At 41.6% G+C, this 19,345-nt stretch overlaps 1 protein-coding gene and 1 non-coding gene across 5 annotated transcripts in view; one reads left to right on the top strand and one right to left on the bottom strand.

Annotated features, from left to right (window-relative positions):
- APLP2 (amyloid beta precursor like protein 2) overlaps positions 1-19,345 on the top strand; it is an 82,165-nt gene that overhangs the window by 12,672 nt on the left and 50,148 nt on the right. The window lies entirely within an intron of this gene.
- On the bottom strand, positions 2,392-2,493 carry LOC112671571 (U6 spliceosomal RNA). The gene has a single exon (XR_003143702.1). It is a non-coding gene; the product is annotated as a U6 spliceosomal RNA (small nuclear RNA).

Raw genomic sequence — 19,345 nt, 5'->3', positions numbered from 1 at the left:
TGACATGGGGCTCAAGCCTGGGATCATGACCTGAGCTTAACTGACTGAGCCACCCAAGTTCCCCCAGATTTAGAATTACTATCTCTTCCTGAAAAATGGAATCTCCCATAGTTTCCAGTAATATTTTTTGCCTTTATTAATACTTTGTCTAATAATATTTCTATATGTTTTACATATGCTGTGGTTTTCTCTTTTGTTAACCTAGCACTTGTGTTTTCCTGGAATATTTAGTACATTTACATTTAATGGGGCTGCTGATATGCTTGGGTTCTCATCTACCATCATATTTAATGCTTTTTGTTTGTTTTGCCAGTTCTGTGTCTGTTTTCTTAGTTAATCCCTTTGGAACTTGTTACTGTTTAACTTCTCTCTCTTATTACTTTGGAACGTATTTATATATCTTTTATTATTACTTAGTGGCTACTTGAGAAATTTCAGTATCTGTCACTTACCAGTGTCTTACATTAATTGGTATTTTTCTCCTCTTCCTGGACAATAGAAGACCTTAGAAGACTTTAATTCCATTTAACCCCTTCTCATCTCTTGCCATGGTTATCACGTATGTTCATTTCATTTTAAACCCCGGAGGACGTTACACAAGCCTTTTATACAGTCAAGTGAATTTAGGTCGGTGGCGATTGACTGGAGGCATTATGAGTATCATCTGGGAAACTTTTGCAAAATAGAGATAGCTGGCTCCAATTTGGACAAATGACATCAGGATCTCCTGACAGAGGGTCAAGCATTAGTATTTCCTAAAAACCCCTCATGTAATTCACACTTGTAGTAAAATTGAGAGGCTCTGATATAGATTTACATATTTATTCTAATTTTTTATGCATCTCTGACCTTTCCAGGATAATTTTTGGACTCCAAAACACTTTAGAATTCTAAGGGTAGGTTGGCTAGTGATGTATTCTTTCACCAGATATCTTTTCCATTGTCTTTCTTGACAGAGATAGGCTCATTGAGAACAGAATTTTCTTTCCTCATCTTACAGCGTTTACTCCATTCCTGATATTTTGTTACCAATATCCTAATATTGAATGTTATCAACAACTTGAATTTGTTGTCAGCATAATTATACTCCTTCGAAAATAATGTGTTCCTAAGTCTACTTTCAAGCTTTTCTCTTTGAATCTGGTTTTCAACAATTATGCTATTATATACTTAGGCGTAGTTTTTTAAAAAATAGGTTCTCTTTGGGGTTTCTGAGTGGCTCAGTTGGTTAAAGGTCTGATTCTTGATTTCAGCTCAGTCATGATCTTGGGGGTCGAGGTATCTGCTGGGTGTGGACCCTACTTACTATTCTCTCTTCCTCTCCCTCTGTCCCTCCCTATTTGCGTGCTCTCTCTCTCTAAAAAAAGAATTAAATTAAAAAAAAAATGTATTCTTGTAGACCTGCTTGAGTCTGTGGTTTGATGACTTTAATCAGTTTTAGAACATTCCCAGCTGTTTTCTTTTTAAGTATCGTTGAAAAAAATTTTTATTTATTTATTCATGAGAGACACACAGAGAGTCAGAGACACAGGCAGAGGGAGAAGCATGTTCCCTGCAGGGAACCTGATGCGGAACTTGATCCCGGGACCCTGGGATCACGACCTGAGTCAAAGGCAGAAGCTCAACCTCTGAGCCACCTGAGCATCCCTCTTTTTAAGTATTTAAATATTGCTTCCACCTAATTTTCTCCTTTCCCATTGGACTCCAAAAACAAACATCTTAGACGTTGCCACTGTGTCTTCTGTGTCTCTCCAGGCCTCATTCGATAGTCTTTTTTCTGGCCCATCTTTCTGTTTACTAATAATTATTTCAACTGAATTTGATCTGCCTTGAAGTCCATCCATTGAGTTCTTATTTATAGTTAATATAGTTTCAGGTTTTTTTTTTTTTTTTAACTTTTATTTAAAGATTTTACTCCTATATTTGAGAGAGATCGCACAAGCCAGGGGAAGAGAGGCAGCGTCGACTCCCTCACTGAGCAGAGACCCCAATGTGGGGCTCGATCCTAGGACCTTGGGATCATGACCCGAGCCAAAGGCAGATGCCTGACTGAGTTGCCCAGATGCCCCTGTGGTTTCAGTTTTACAATTAAAATTTTAAAAACATTAAAAAAAGTTTTTTTTTGAGGTTTGGCTGTTACTCCAATTATCATACTATATAATATTAGTTTTAGTAAAAATGTGGCATGCTTGGGGTGCCTGGGTGGCTCAGTGGGTTGGATGTCTGCCTTTGGCTCAAGTCATGACCTCACAGTCCTGGGATCGAGCCCCGCATCAGGCTCCTTACTCAGTTGAGAGCCTGGTTCACCCTCTACCCCTGCTGTTCCCCCTGCTTGTGCATGCTGTCTTGCTTGCTCTCTCTCTTGCTGTCAAATAAATAAAATCTTAAAAAAAAAATATGGAATGCTTTGTGAATTTGTCATCCTTGTGTAGAGGCCATGCTAATCTTCTCTATATCATCCCAACTTTAGTATATGTGCTCTGAAGCAAGCTCCCGACAATCAACATGGAGGTAAAACATTGCAGTAAGTGGTTCTTAGTAATCAGAAAGCCAAGGAAAAACTCTTCTAAGGCCCTCAGTTTCTCAGCTATCGAACCACTATCAGTAATTGTCCTTTATGACTCAGATGTGTATGATCTATCTCAGGGACCTATTTGCCACTTCTTAAAATCTTTTATTAAAAATGACTGAGATTTTTGGGCACCTGGCTGGCTCAGTTGGAAGAACATGTGACTCTTGATCTTGGGGTTGTGAGTTCAATCAAGGTCCACATTGGGTGTGGAGATTACTTAAAACAACTATTTTTAAAAAGTGACTTGAGATTCTAAATTGACTCCTTACAGATGATAATTAAAGGCGAGCTTTAGAATGTATCATGTGTTAAAGAAGAAATACAAAATCATTGAGAAAAATTTAGACTGTTACAGGTAAAGCAAAGCAAAACAAAACCAAAAAATTAACTGATTAAAGAATTAAAGTATTTACCATTTGGATAAATAATTTATTTTCCCATTCTTTTTATACATCTTACTTAAAAACAATGGATATTACCCATTTCCCTCCCATCTGACATATTGAATAACTTTCCAGGGTCTTAAATATTATACACTGCTTTTGGTTGAATCACTCTTTGTGGTTTGGGGTTTTTGAACTCCCTGCATTTAAAAAAAAATTTAGTAGTATTCTTTTTAGCCGATGTTACTAAAAAGTAACATGATTAAGATGGAGCAGAACACACATACTACATGTTGGTGCATTTGGAAAAATGCCCCAGAACCCTTCTCTACTTGCATCCTGGGGTCAGCTCTCTGAGGGGATAGCCACCTGGGCAGGACTGCCCTTCCAAGGCTTAGGAAGTCTGCAGGACTGCCCTTCCAAGGCTTAGGAAGGCTTAGGAGAGGGGTGCCAGAGTAGACCAGCCTGTCACAGGGTCCTCTGCATTCTGGCCACTGAACTTCTCCGTGGAGGTCTTCCCCAAGCAGGGGACAGTGTATGTGTGGTAAGAGCAGAGCATTTTCTTCATTAGGTGTGGCTGGTCACGAAAGGGACAGCTGTCCAGGTTGGGCTGGGACTTGGTACATCTGGTTCGGCCAGTCTCGGCGCCCAAGAAGTAGTTCATCCCAGCCACAACTTGCTCGTGGAGGCCCACCCCCTGAGCGCCACCTGCAGTGCCCTCGCTCGCCTTGTTGGACTTGGTTAGGGCAAAGTTTGACACCTGCCGCGCATCCTCCTCATTGACATGGTCAGCTGCCCATGGGGTGCCCACCATTGGAGACCGGCTCCTGTTCATGCCAGGGCTAGGGACAGGGCCAGGGTCAGGGTGGCTGGCAGGGTGCGCAGGGGCCCAGCCATAGTGTGGGTGAAGCTTAGGAGTGATCCAGCAGTGGCCCTCCCTGCATTTTTATTTTATTTTATTTTTATTTTTTTCCTCCCTGCATTTTTAAACGTACAATGTTTATACACCCCAAGTCGCTTCCATACCCTGAATATGGAGAACTTAAAATGATGCAGACGTTTCCAGTTACTGCAGAAGAATGCTGTTGACCATCAGTGGTTGGGTATTTGCAGTATTGGAATTACAATTTGAATATATGAATGCATTTTGCTCTTATAAGAATAAGTGAGAAAATGGGAAGCAAAGTGCTTATTGTATTGATAAAAAGTATGTGGCTTAAGTGTTGGTTCTTATGTGGTGCTTTCTGGAGTCTTTGAAGTTAGGGGACCACTCAGTGGGCTCCATGATGTAGGAAAGTGAGGGAATGTTTTTATGTATTTTATTATCACTGTTCTTTGAAAAGATTCTGAGTGAGAGAGTGAGCAACCATGTGGGGGTGGGGGTCGGGGGTGGGGGGAATGTAGAGGGAGAAGCACACTCCCCCTGAGCAGGGAGGCCCAGTGGGGCTTGAGGTGGACCTCCATCCCAGGTCATGACCTGAGCCTGATGCCCATGCAGAGGTCAGTCTCAAAACCCTGAGATCATGACCTGACCTGAAATCAAGAGTCTGCTGCCTGAGCCACCCAGGGGCCCCTGTGTAAGTAGCCTCCAGGCCCAACCTGGGGCTTGAACTCATGACCCTGAGATCAAGCGTTGCATGCTCTTCTGACTGAGCCAGCCAGTCGCCCCAGGAAGGAGTGTGTTCAGATGCTGGAATTAAGTTTTCAAGGATATTTTTTTGTCCTGAAACACTGGGAGTAATTGAGATTTGTAGAAATCATTACCTTTCTTGTAGCAAAATCCCCAAATAACATGCATATCTTTGAACTTGCTCATTTTTTCAAGAATATATTATATATAAAAGCAAGGATCTTCCCATGCTGTAATTTATTTAATTCATTCCTCTGTAATTGGATATTCATATTTCTGTTTTTTTCTCTAAACCGTATATGATGGATAGTGCCTCTTTTTTGTTTTATCATTTTAGCTGTATCTCAAATTGACATTTAAAAGAACCTTTGGATATAACTTGTTTTAAAGTTGAGGACTTTAAAACCATGGTAATTGGTTCATTTGAAATTCTTCATAGTTCTCATTATTAGCCCATATTTATTAAATTGCTGTATGCAGGGCACTGTGACAGCAGAAATAACACTAGCTGCAAGCAACGCATGAGTTACTAAGATGATAAATGAAAGAAACCTTTAATGTTGTTGGAAAAGTGATAGTCAACACTTCTCCAGTCTTATTTTTTTTAAGGATTTTATTTATTCATGAGAGACAGAGAGAGAGCGAGGCAGAGACACAAGCAGAGGGAGAAGCAGGCTCCCTGTGCGGGAGCCCGATGTGGGACTCGATCCCAGGACCCTGGGATCACACCCTGAGCTGGAGGCAGATGCTCAACCACTGAGCCACCCAGGCATCCCTCCAGTCTTTTAAAATAGGTGGTTTTAACCCAGTTTATCTTTTTTAAAAAAAACTTATTTCTAGGGTTTATCTCCAAATATTTTATATATGCCAGCCTAAGATGAAATATTTTTCTGAATTATACAACTGAAACTTTTCCTTCCTTCCTTCTTCCTTCCTTCCTCCTTTCTTCCTTTTCTTCTCTCCGCCTCCCTTTCTTTTTAGAGAGCCATTGCACCTGCATGTGTGGGGAGGGGGAGGGGAGGGGCAGAGGGAGAGGGAGTATCTTAAGCACGTGTCATGTCCCGCATGGAGCCCAATGCAGGGCTCAGTCTCACGACTTTGAGATCATGACCTGATCCGAAATCAGAGGCTTAACCAACTGAGCCACCCAGGTGCCCCATAATTTTTTTTTTTTATAAAATATGTATAACATTGAATGGTTAAAATGGTAAATTTTAAGTGTATAGTTTAGTGGCATTAATTCCATTCACAGTGCCCTGCAACCATCAGCACTATCCATTTCCAGAACTTTTCATCAAACAGAAACTCTGTGCCCATTACCCATTAAGGCCCTGTCTCTTCCCCCACCCCAAGCCCCTGGAAACCTCTCTTAACGATTTAAAAAAAATTTTTGTTTTCCTTTCTTATTAATTTGCCTGTTCTTATAAATGTTCTTATAAAACATACTGTTTTCAAAGAAAATGTATCAGAATGGCATTCTTTTTTTAAAGCTGAATAATATTCCATTGTGTGTATATATGCCACATTCTGTTTATTCATTCATCCTTTCATCCTTTGATGGACATTTGGGATGTTTCCACTTTTTGCTTATTGTGAATACTGCTGTGGTAAACATTGGTTTATTTGTATCTGAGTTCCTCTTTCAATTCTTTTGGGTATGTACTGAAAAGTGTAATTCCTGGATCATATGGAAATTCTCTGTGGAACTTTTTGGGAACTGCCAAATTGTTCTCCATAGTGGCTGCACAATTTTACATTCCCACCATCAGTGTGTGAGCTTTCTAATTTCTCCACATTCTTGCCAACAGTTATTTGTTTTTTTGGGTAATAGCCATCCTAACAGGTGTGAAATCATATCTCATTGTGGGTTTCATTTCCCTAATGATTAGTGACGCGGAGCATCTTTTCATGTTGGCAGTTTGTGTATCTTTGGAGAGATGTCTATTCAAGTCTTTTGCCCGTTTTTGAACTGGGTCTTTGTTGTTGAGTTGTAGGAGTTCTTTATATGTTCTGAATATTCATCCCTTATCAAATATCCCTTGCAAATATTTTCTCCCATTCTGTAGGTTGTCTTCCCTCTCCTGATAGTGCCCTTTGTACAGAAGTTTTTAATTTTGATAAAGTCCAATTCAGCTATTTTGTGTCTGTGCTTTTGGTGTTATTATCTAAGGAATCATTGCCAAATAAAATGTGAAGATTTGCCTTTGTGTTTTTTTGTTTTGCCATTGTGTTTTCTTTTAAGACTTTTACATTTTGGGGTGCCTGGGTAGCTCAGTTAGTTAAACACCTGACTTTGGCTCAGGTCATGATCTCAGGGTTCTGGGATCGAGCCCCATGTCAGGCTCCACTCCCAGAGTTTTATCTTTTTAGCTGTTGTGTTTAGGTTTTTGATCCATTTTTAGTTAAATTTTGTTTATGGTTTAAAGTAAGGTTCTTTTTTTTTTTTTTTTTTAAATTTTTATTTATTTATGATAGTCACAGAGAGAGAGAGAGAGAGAGAGGCAGAGACACAGGCAGAGGGAGAAGCAGGCTCCATGCACCGGGAGCCCGACGTGGGATTCGATCCTGGGTCTCCAGGATCGCGCCCTGGGCCAAAGACAGGCGCCAAACCGCTGCGCCACCCAGGGATCCCTAAAGTAAGGTTCTAACTTCATTCTTTTGCAGGTGACTGTCCAGTGTTCCCATCAATATTTCTTGAAAAGCCTGTCTTTTCCCTGTTGAATGCTCTTGGCACCCCTGTCAAAAATCATTTGATTATATGTGCAGGTGTTTATTTATGAGCTCTCCATTCTGTGTGTTTATCTTTATGCTAGTACTACACTGTTTTCATTACTATGGGTAGCTCTGTGGTAAGTTTTGAAACCAGGAAGCATAAGTCTTCCAACTTTGATCTTTTTTTCAAGACTGTGAGATTCCATATGAATTTTAAGATTTCTAAAAAAATTTCTGCAGAAAACACTTGGGATTTTGATGGTGATTGCACTGAATTAGTAGACTGCTTTGAGTAGTATTGTCATCTCAGTATTTTTTTTTTAATTTTTTTTTAAATTTTTATTTATTTATGATAGTCACAGAGAGAGAGAGAGGCAGAGACACAGGCAGAGGGAGAAGCAGGCTCCATGCACCGGGAGCCCGACGTGGGATTCGATCCCGGGTCTCCAGGATCGCGCCCTGGGCCAAAGGCAGGCGCTAAACCGCTGCGCCACCCAGGGATCCCGTCATCTCAGTATTAAATCTTTAGGTCTTTCACATAAATTTTTGTAATCAAATTGTTTATAATTGATATACTGTGATTAGTTTTTAGTTTATACTATAACTTCCAGGTGTTAGGTTGTGTGTGTGTGTGTGTGTGTTTTTTTAAAGATTTTATTTATTTATTTGAGAGAGACAGAGATAGCAACAGAGATAATGAGAGAACACAACCAGGAAGGAGAGGGAGAGAAGAGGATTCTCCGGTGAGCAGGGAGCCCGATGCGGGGCTCGATTCCAGGATCCTGGGGTCATGACCTGAGCCAATGGCAGACACCTAGCCAACTGAGCCACCCAGGTGCCCCTGGGTGTTAGGTGTTTGACGACCATTAGCTTCTGAAATTAATCACCATCTCTACTAACTGTGATTCCCAGTATATAACCGCCAAGTGGTGATGGAAAGCCTGTATCCTGCAGACAGAAGGTGCCCTGGGCTTCTGTTTTATTTGGCTCCCACCACGTTGGGCTTTATTGTATTGTATTGTATTTTTTTTTTTTAAACAATTATTTTTTTTTCTTTTTTTTTTTTTTAATTTTTATTTATTTATGATAGAGAGAGAGAGAGAGAGAGAGGGGCAGAGACACAGGCAGAGGGAGAAGCAGGCTCCATGCACCGGGAGCCCGACGTGGGATTCGATCCGGGGTCTCCAGGATCGCGCCCTGGGCCAAAGGCAGGCGCCAAACTGCTGCGCCACCCAGGGATCCCGCTTTATTGTATTTTAAATTCAAATTGAACATCACCATTTCCAGGGCACCTGGCTGGCTCAGTTGATGGAGCATATGACTCTTGATCTCAGGGTCATGAGTTTGAGCCCCACATTGGGTGTAGCGGTCATTTAGAAATAAAATCTTAAAAAAAAAAATGACCATTTCCAAATAATAAGGATTTTTATATTAAAATTTGTTTCCAAAAAAAAAAAATTTGTTTCCAGGTTTAAAAAATTTGAAGACCTGACAGCCATGCTCTGGTAGCACCGGCCCCCTTTAGATGGAAGGAGTCTCCACTTTTCCTGGGGGAGGTTGAATGTGGGTGCATTTTTGCCTTAGACTCCTTTCTGCTGCGATCACCTTTCTCTTATCCGTAGGCAGAGAGTTTCCAACCCTGTTGAAAAGAGGAGAAAGAGAAAGTTGGATTGAAATTGTCTCTTGGAATAAATGTTTATTACGGCAGATTTCAAGTGACCTGAGAACCACCTTTCATAACAGAATCTTCTTGGATTATCTGATTGACCTCTGCCCTGCCCCCACTCCCTTTTGAAGATGATTGCTGCTTACTGCTCTGTAAACGTCTTTCCTTGTAGCAGCTCCTTTTTATTTATTTATTTTAAATGTCTCTACACAACGTGGGGATCAAAGTCAGACCCAGAGATCAAAGGTCACATGCTATACCACTGGGCAAGCCAGGCACCCCCTCTAGCAACTCTTAAGGAAAATGAGGCTTGATTAGATTCCTCAGAATCGACGTTAATAAAATATCCTGCTGAGCTATCATTATGAAAGATTAATCTTGTGAATTGATACAAGTCATTGAGACTGCAGATTGGTTAGTGTTGTTTTTAAACAATGGAAATAGTAATCAGCGATTAAAATCAGATTAAAATGCTTTAAATATTGATTTTAAAAGATGCAAAACCTGATAAGCTCCCGGCCAAATTGAGCCATTACATGTGGTTTTATGTGTATATGTAGTGAATAAAGAAGTTGAACTTGTTACAGAACAATGAAAGTGGAGGCATATTGTAGATCTAGTGGATGAATGGATTTCATTAAAATATCCCCACGGTAATCTGATATTATGAGAGCAGCATTTATGTCTGTCTGCGAGAAGCTATAGGAAATAGAACAGAACATAAACTTCAAGTCCCATTTGAGGTAATGATGGTTACTTCAGTACACATTATTATTTTTATTTTCATTAAATATTTTATTTATTTATTTGAGCGAGAGAGAGAAAATAAGCAAGCAAGCAGGTGGAGGGAAAGGGAAAGAATCCCAAGCAGATGCATGCTGAGCTCAGCCCAGTGCAGGGTTCGATCTCATGACCCCGAGATCCTGACCTGACCTGAGCCGAAACTGAGTCAGATGATCAACCAACTGAGCAACCCAGGTGCCCCTTCAATACATATTATTAAGAAGATAGTATTATAGGTATAGCATTTTTAGCGTCTTTTTACTTGGTAATTTGTGAAGATGGATTTCTTTGGGATATCACCTCAGTGCCATATCCAGTATTTGGTATATCTGTGGGTTTAATGGGAACAGATATTTGGAAGAAAGCAAAGAGACGGATCAGGAGTGTCCCCTACAAATACAGATAAGTTTATGTTATTTTATACCACCATAGGTAGAGTTCATTGTTGGCCAAGTAAAATACTATGTTAAATATTATTGAGATTAACATAGGGCTTCTGTGATGTTAATGTAGGCAGCTATTAGTCTTACATACTTATGGAAATGTTTGAAACCAGTTTTTTCATAGGGCCAAAGAAGTGGCTTTAACCTAATATGAACACTTGCTTCCATCCTGGCATTAAGTATTAGAGATAAGATGCAAAAATTCTTTCAAAAATTCAAAAGAATTCAAAAATTCTTTCAGCTACTTAATAGCTGTTCCCAAGAGACCAGGAGAGTGAAAGGAGAGTTATTCTAATACAAGCCAACCTGGATTGCTCAAATTTGGCTGAGGTACTCACACATAGTACTATACATAAATAGCTGCTTGACTTGCCAGTCTTTGAAGGGTTAAAGGTGAACTAGTTCTGATGACTTTGTAAGACTGTTTATTTTTTATTTTTTTATTTTTATTTTTTGTTTATTTTTTTTTTTTTTTATTTTTTAATATTTTATTCCTTTATTCATGAGAGACACACAGATAGGCAGAGACAGGCAGAGGGAGAAGCAGGCTCCCTGCAGGGAACCCAGTGATGTGGGACTTGATCCTGGGTCTTCAGGATCACGACCTGAGCAGATGCTCAACCACTGAGCCACCCAGGTGCCCTATAAGACTGTTTAGAAAAAAACTGAGAGATTTTTGTAGACCGTGTGTGTGCTACACAAGTTCTCATATGTGCTGAAAATTGCCTTTGTGTAGGCACTGCTGAGGAGACTGCGGAGGGGGGTTGCGGAAAGGGTACTGTGTTGGTAGAAATAATTTTTTTGCAGTGTTTGTGTTGACACCATTTAGAGGCTTATCTACTAAGGACATATAAATACTTGTAGTAGAGCTAATGTTTCATAAACTGGTGTGGTTGTTGATGCTCTCAAACCATATTCAATTTTCACTGGGCAAATTTTTAAGATTTTGTTGAATTTGTTGTATACATACAACATATCGTTTGTGTCTGTATATACAACACCCATACACATATATGGTTGTGGATTGTAGTGCTATATTAAAGAATAAGGGCTTTTTACTATTTGGGACTTTTTATTTAGGAATACATAAGATCAGTTTAGCAAGGTGGTTGTCAGTTTTTCATCCAAAATACAATTGTTTGGAATTTGCTGATGGTTGCCAAGCTGTCGTCTGCCTTTTATTGATTTGCTTTTATGATGTGTTTGAATTCAAATTAAAATGGCATGTTATTATGAAGAGTAAGTGATTAAATTTGGTCTGGGCCATGTCTGTAAATCATCATTGGAAGGGGGTTTCTAGTCCAAGGGAAGGTTGATTTGATTGCTCCAGGAACAAACATGATTAAGTGGATTTTTAAGAAAATCAGCATTCAGGAGAAGGCTACAAGCACTGGTATGGAAATAGCACAGGGTTTTCCAGAAAAGTTAGCTGAATTGAGGAGTAATGTGTCTTTGGAAAAATGCCGGACTGCTTCCTTGACGTGATTGATGCATTCATGATAATGATTTGGTGATGGGGAATCATCCAGGTGGGTAACCTTGAAGGTAATAATAAGGTTCTTCGAGCCATAAAGGATACTCACACTTGTTCCGGGGAAGTTTTCCAGGAAAAGATGTCATCTCTCTATACTTGATTAGACTTAAAGATTTTTAAGAAGCCTCAGCCACTCTAGCCCATGAAGGGAAACACTCCAAAAGAACTTCTCTATGATCGAAATACTTAAGTTTATAACAACATTTGTGTCTGCTCTTCAAATTTGTTCAGGAATAGACTCCCAATTTATAATATGACACCTGTAGATACCAGGGGTACCACCATCACTGCACCTTTTATTTGGGCTTAACTTTTTTTGGGGGGGGGTGCTTAACTTTTAACTGTCTTTTAGGAGGCAGTCAGATAGAAGTTGGGGACCCTCCTATATAACAGAGTTGAAGAAGCTTTATCAGGCTTGTTTTGTTTATAGAATTGTCTCCCCTACCAAGCCAAGCCTCCGTGCATGTGAGGACATGTAACTCATTCATTTTGTTGTCTTTAGAGCCTACTCTTGTAAGTAAGGTCCTTAAAATGTTTACTGACTTAAAAATAATTGAATCAGCAATTCCTGTGTGATGTGAACATCATATATATGATCTTTCTGTTCTGGTTATTTTTATTGTTTTTGGATGACCCTTGGATTTTGTTCTGTGGTTGTCAGAAGCCTGGAAGAAGAGGGATTTGTTTGTTTATGTGTGAGTGAGGATTCCTCTCTTATTTGTGGATCTAAGAAGTCTGAGGGATGGAGGAGAGTGTCTACCTCCCTCTCCAGCAATTGGATAAAATAAGAACTTTGGCTCTTGGCATTTAACCCACTTAAAAACCACTACTGAACCCCTTCCCCCCAATAACCAATCTCTTATGAGAAGAATTGTCTCAGGGGCACCTGAGTGGCTCAGTTGGTTAAGCATCTGACTTTTCTTCGGCTCTGGTCATGATCTCAGGGTTGGGATTGAGTTCTGTGTAGGGCTCCAAGTTTGGCAGGGAGTCTGCTTGAGATTCTCTGTCTCCCTCTCCCTCTACTCCTCTTCCTGCTCTTGCACACCTATGTGCACGCACTCTCTCTGAAATAAAAAAAAATAAATCTTACAAAAAGAAGAAATGTCTCTAGTCCTTTTTCCTAATTCCTATTCTTTACTTGTAACCACTTGTCTCTTTTGAACTACCCTCACCTCATCAGGGAAGCTTTCTTAATGGCCTTTAATTCTTAGCAATTTGAAGATTCTCAAGGAACCCTCTGAGTACCTACCTTACCCGTCTGATCGCCAGAAACTTGCTAGCCATAGGTGATGAAAAGAAAGGAAAATGGATTTTTTTTTTTAATTTAAAAAAAAAATTTTTTTTTTTTTAATTTATTTATGATAGTCATACAGAGAGAGAGAGAGAGAGGCAGAGACACAGGCAGAGGGAGAAGCAGGCTCCATGCACCGGGAGCCTGACGTGGGATTCGATCCCGGGTCTCCAGGATCACGCCCTGGGCCAAAGGCAGGCGCCAAACTGCTGCGCCACCCAGGGATCCCTGGATTTTTTTTTAAAAAGATTTTATTTATTTATCCATGAGAGACAGAGGCAGAGACATAGGCAGAAGGAGAAGCAGGCTCCTCACAGGGAGCCCAATGTGGGACTTGATCCTGGGACCAACCTGAGCCAGAGGCAGATGCTCAACCACTGAGCCACCCAGGTGCCCCAGAAAATGCATTTCTACAGAATGTCAAGGTGAATGAAAAAAGTCATCCAAATCATGCTTCTAGCACAGTGTTAACATTGAACACAGAACTGTCCTACAGAAATCAATGCAAGCCACATGTATATGTAATTGCAATTTTTGTAGTTGACATTTTTTTTTTAAACCAAAAAAAAAAAAAAAAAAAAGTGGTGCCAGCCTGGCTTAGTCCATAGAGTATGCAACTCTGAACCTCGGGGTTGTGAGTTCAAGCTCCATGTTGAATGTGAAGCCTACTTAAAAAAAAAAAAAAAAGCAAAAATAGGTAAAATTAGCTTGACCATTCTATTTTATTCAACTCAGTAGTATATCAGAGATATAATCATTTCAATATGTATGATTGTGTTATAAAATCAACATGTAGGGATTCCTGGGTGGCTGAGCGGTTTAGCACCTGCCTTTGGCCCAGGGCACGATCCTGGAGTCACGGGATCGAGTCCCACATCAGGCTCCCGGCATGGGGCCTGCTTCTCCGTCCTCCTGTGTCTCTGCCCCCCCCCCCATCATAAACAAATAAATAAATCTTTAAAAAATAAATAAAATCAACATGTAATAAAATTGAGATATTTTGCATTTAAAAATTTTACATACTAAGTCTTTGAAGTTCTGCATATATTATACATTGATCTCAACTTGGATGTTAATCTTTATTAGAAATACTTGATCTTTATTTAGATTTTGTGAAATATATAGTTGGCAGAGTAGATTAACATTCTCAAGTTATTCCAAACAGGATTCAACACTTTCTAGTAACTGAGTGGAGTTTTTAAAACATGTTCTTTTGATGTTTGTGTCCATGTTGACAAAGCTGGTTCATGTTCTTTATTTTTAAAAATTTGAGAGAGAGCCTGAGCAGGGGTGAGGGGAGGAGCAGAGGGAGGGGGAGAAGCAGACTCTGTGCTGAGCAGGGAGCCCAACTTGGGGTCAAACCCATGACCTTGAGATAATGACCTGGGCTGAAATCAAGAGTTGGACACTTAACTGACTGATCCACCCAGGCACCCTTAGAATCAATTTTACCTTGAAACAAGTATCTCAGTTTAGAACTATCATTTAAGTAAATCCACTAACTCTTGTATCCACTCAGTACTATTAATATCAATTCACAGGGTGTTGCAAAAACTGAAAAACAAGCCTCAATTTAATAAATATCAACAAGCATTCTTCAGATTTTTCTGGTAGCTTTTGTAGCCAGTTCACATTACACTATGCTTTTTAATTAAACTGTTCTGTATATTTGTGTTATGAATGAGTTAATTATTATTTTGTAACGTAAAATCATTTTGTGTTTTTTTGTTTGTTTGTTTGTTTTTTACATAAAACTTTTTGTACCTATGTAGCTAAGGCCAAAAACGTTCCTTGCCTTTGAACATTAAATTCATATGCAGTGTGATAGGGTGTGATTGTATTAGGTTTGCTGGGGCCCCCATAACAACCTCAGACCGAGTGCTTTAAACAAAGAAATCTGATCTCTCACTTTTCCAGGGGCTGTAAGGCTAAGATTGAGGTGCCAGTGGGGTTGGTTTCTGGTGAGTCCCCTCCTTGTCTGGTAGGTGGCTGGCTTCTCTCTGGGTCCTCTTATGGGCTTTTCCCTCTGTTTGCAGGAAGGACAGAGATTGATCTCTAGTGTGTCTTCCTCTTTTCTTTGTAATTTTTAAAGATTTTATTTATAAGAACACGTGCATGAGCGGGGGGCCGGGCAAAGGGAGAGGGAGAAGCAAACTCCCCGCTGAGCAGGGAGCCCGACGTGGGGCTTGATCCCAGGACCCTGAGATCATGACCAGAGTTGAAATCGAGAGTCAGACACTTAACCAGCTGAGCCACCCAGGCGCCCCTTGGCTTATTTTTCAATTTGACGTCTCTCATAAGTGCTTCACCATGAGGTGACCAAGAGCTGCACTTCTCTGTGGCACGGCAGATTGCCCTGGTGACTGCCCGTCCCGCTTCCAGTATTGTAAGCACTGTCCTGTCCCCAGGTCTGGCAGCGTGCAGTAGGAGTTCCACACAAGTTGTGGTCTCTAGTAGGGGTGGCCTGGCACGCCCAACCTGGCCATCCCTAGTCTGTACCCATAGGCTAGTTCCTCGCCTCTCCTTTGTCACTTGGGTTCATGTGGACTTGTGTCTAGCACTGCCACTGCATTGAAGCGACGGGTGATCTCATGACCACTGAGATTTCACGCGAACGTTCGAATCTGCTGCTTCATCTCTCTCGATGGGGGGCTTTGACACCCTTTCTTGCTTCTTGCAGCCAGTCACTGACTCTCCTGTGCATCAAACGTTGGTATTTCTTATGGTGCCGTCTTTCTCCTTTTAATATGCAGTCTCCCCAGATGATCCCTCCTGTTCTCTGGGCTTAAAATTCTTTCCACCTTATTAAATTACAAATTCATGATTACCCTCTGGAGGTCCTGACCTGCATTTTTGTCTGGTAAACATCTCCACTCTTGCCATTCAGGTGACCTTGGAGTATTTTGAATACCGCGCATCCAAACCAGGTCTGTCCATCTCTGATCCCCTCCTTCCAGCCCTCTTCAGTTCCTTTGGTGAGGAGCTCCATTGCTCCTTCGTTGCCAGAATTAGAAAATTGGAATCATTTTGACACTTCTTTCATATCTCTTGTCCAAATCCTCCAACTTTTCTCTGGGCTGACCCTTCCTGCTCACGCGGCTCCAGCGTTAGTTGTCTGTACCTAATCTTCCCAGATCCACCTTCTAAAATACGCCTAGCAAGTCCTACTGGAGCTGGAGGAGAGCCGGAGCTCAGTCTTTTGGGAGAGGTTCTGAGGACTGGGCCCTCCCATTCCCTCACCCCCAGTTCCTCTTCTCTGCCCTGTGCCTGTCTCTGCTGTAGCTCTTCTCAGATTACACGGCACTCCCTTTCCACTTCCTCACCTCTCATTCACAATGCATGTCTTACGCTGTAGTTCTGGGTTTCTCTATGCCTGGATCCTGTCTTGAAGACTCTATTAGCTCCCCAAATATGGATCTTGAGTCTCGCTTGTTTACCCAGTGTATTCATTTGCTAGGGCTGCTGTGACAAAGTACCACAGACTAGAGAAATGTATTGTTTCACTGTTCAGGAGGGTAGAAGTCTAAGACCAAGTTGTCGGGAGGTTGGGGTGGTGCTCCCTGTGAAAGTGCTATTGGAAGGGTCTGTTCCAGGCCTCTCTCCTAGCTTCTGGCAGTTCCTTGGCTTTCGGCAGCACAGCTCTAGTCTATATGGCCTGTGTGTGTGTGTGTGTGTGTGTGTACATTTCCCGTCTTAAAAGGGCATCAGGTGTATTGGATTAGGGGTCCACCCGCCTCCACTATGACCTCATCTTAATTACATCTGCAATGACCTGATTTCCAAAGAATATCACATTTGGAGGTAGTGGGGTTAGGACTTCTTTTTTTTTTTTAAACAATCTTATTTTTTTACTTGAGAGAGAGAGTGTACCAGTTGAGGGCAGAAGCAGAGGGAGAAGCAGAGTCCCTGCTGAACTGGGAGCCTAACTCAGGCTTGGGGCTCGATCCCAGGGCCCTGAGATCATGACCAGAGCTGAAGGCAGACGCTTAACCGACTGAGCCACCCAGGTGCCCAATGGGGGTTAGGACTTCAAATGTGTTTTGGCAGGGATGCCATTCAACCAATAGTATGTTGACTGTAACCTAATTGTAAAGTGATCCAATGAAATCCTCTCTGAGTAAAGGATCAGACTTATTTTCTTAATGGGCATTATGTTTACATAATCAAAAATAAAAGCTTGTGGTTTTGCTCATACTTTACTATCTCTAGCTTTCGAATATATTCATATTTAGCGGCTTTTGAATTGTTGCACCTTAAAAGATGCAGGTGGATGATTCTAGTTGTCCTGACTCTGTCATGATGAGAGGGAGAATGCAGCTTGACTTTTGATATATGTAATATACGAATAAGCAACAAGGACAAAGAACTAGAGAGAAAGAGAGATGTCCACAGAATCTTGAAGATAGAAAGCAGATGGACCCCGAGTAGCAGAGTTATTAGCCCATCAGAAGGAACTGAAACAAATGCAGGGGGAGAAGCCAATTAAAAGCAAACTGATTTGCAGGGCAGGACTTGACTGAGGAAGGGGAAGCGTCAGGGCTTCTGAATGGGTGAGGCCTGTAACGAAGGAGGGTGAGCCTGAATGTGAGGAATCAGCCCAGGAATGTGCTCCTCCCACTGTACAGCCTGAGAAAACACTTTTCCTGGTTTACCTGGGGACAACAGGCCCAGCAAGAAGATGAGGGGTTGAGAGCTGGCCACCAGCCCCCTGACAGCCAGTCTGGTGGGCCCCGGGCAGGGGGCTTGTTGTCTTCCTCTCTGCATAGGTCATCATTGACTGGTTCTATCCATGTACAGAGAACTTCCAAGCAGGGGCGCCTGGGTGACTCAGTCAGTTAAGGGTCTGCCTTCGGCTCCAGTCATGGTCCTGGGATCGAGCCCCGAGTTGGGTTCTGTGTTTGGTGGGGAGTCTGCTTCTCTCTCTGCTCTTCCTCCCTCGTACTCTCTTTCACACTCTCTCTCAAATAAATAAAATCTTAAAAAAAAAAACTTCCAACCAGCTTTAAAAAAAAAAAGATTTTAGGGCAGCCTGGGTGGCTCAGTGGTTTAGCGCCGCCTTCAGCCCAGGGTGTGATCCTGGAGACCCGGGATCGAGTCCCACGTCGGGCTCCCTGCATGGACCCTGCTTCCCCCTCTGCCTCTGTCTCTGCACATCTCTCTCTCTCTCTTTCTCTCTCTCTCTCATGAATAAATAAAATCTTAAAAAAAAATTTAAAAAATATTTTATTTATTTATTAGAGTAGAGTGAGAAAACACGAGGGAGAAGGGGGAGGAGAGAGGAGAAGCAGACTCCCCACCAAGCAGGGAGCCCGACGTGGGGCTCAATCCCAGGACCCTGGGATCATGACCTGAGCTGCAGGCAGATGCTTAACCGATTGAGCCACCCAGGCACCCCTCTAACCAGCTTTTTAGTGCCCCCTTCTTAAATATTGAATCAGATGGCTTGGGAGCACCAAAGATTTCAGGAATGCTGTGAACATGATCCAGAGCAAAAACAGATAAGGGGGAAAAAGCAGCTTGAAGACAATGCAGGGAACAAATACCTTTAGATTAGATAAGTTCTTGATATTTACTTCAAAGAGGGGAGGGCATTACATCTGTGACATAATAGTTCACAGTAAAATAAGGCAGAAAACAAGGAAGAGTTCTTGAAGTTGAGAAACATACCAGGAGTTTAAAAAATAGAGTAGCAATCTTCCAGGGAGAATAAGGAACTAGAAAGGAAACCTAAGAAAACCAGGGGATTAATCTAAAAGGTCCAAGAAGCAAGTAATAAGAATTTCAGAAAGAGAACAGAGGAGACGTGGGACTGAGTGTGTCCAGGTTGACTTGGCCCACCCAGGGCTCAGGTCAGGGCCAGAACCTCACACTGAGGCCCGGACGGTGAAACATCACCCGAGGAGGGGAAGAATCTTAGAATTTACTTTCATATAGAAAGAACAGACCTGCACAAAAGATTAGGAATCAGATTTCCTTAAGATTTGCCAGCAGTGGTGCTGGAAGCTGGAAGACCGTAGCTCCATGCCTTAAATTCCGAGGGAAAATTGGGTCGAGCTTACAATTTCATTCTCGTCCAAATGAGCAATAAAGCATGTGCGTAAAATAAAAACTTCTTTTCAGACCCGTTGTGTCTGAAACTTAGCATTCTCACACCCTCTCTCGGGAAGCTGTCAGAAGGTGTGAGCCATGAAAATAGGCAGTAAGTCAACACAGAGAAAAGTACTGAGTCAGGGGAGAGGAGGAAGGTGGAAGGAATTTGTGATCAAAGCCCGAGGAGTGGCAGCTGTGTGCAGTCAAGAGACCATCAGTGTAGATGAAGTAGGAAAATGAC

The sequence above is a fragment of the Canis lupus genome, chromosome 5, assembly GCF_003254725.2.
Source record: "Canis lupus dingo isolate Sandy chromosome 5, ASM325472v2, whole genome shotgun sequence".
NCBI lineage: Eukaryota > Metazoa > Chordata > Mammalia > Carnivora > Canidae > Canis > Canis lupus.
Note: the sequence above shows the minus strand (reverse complement) of the source record. Positions and strands in the feature narration are given on the sequence as shown.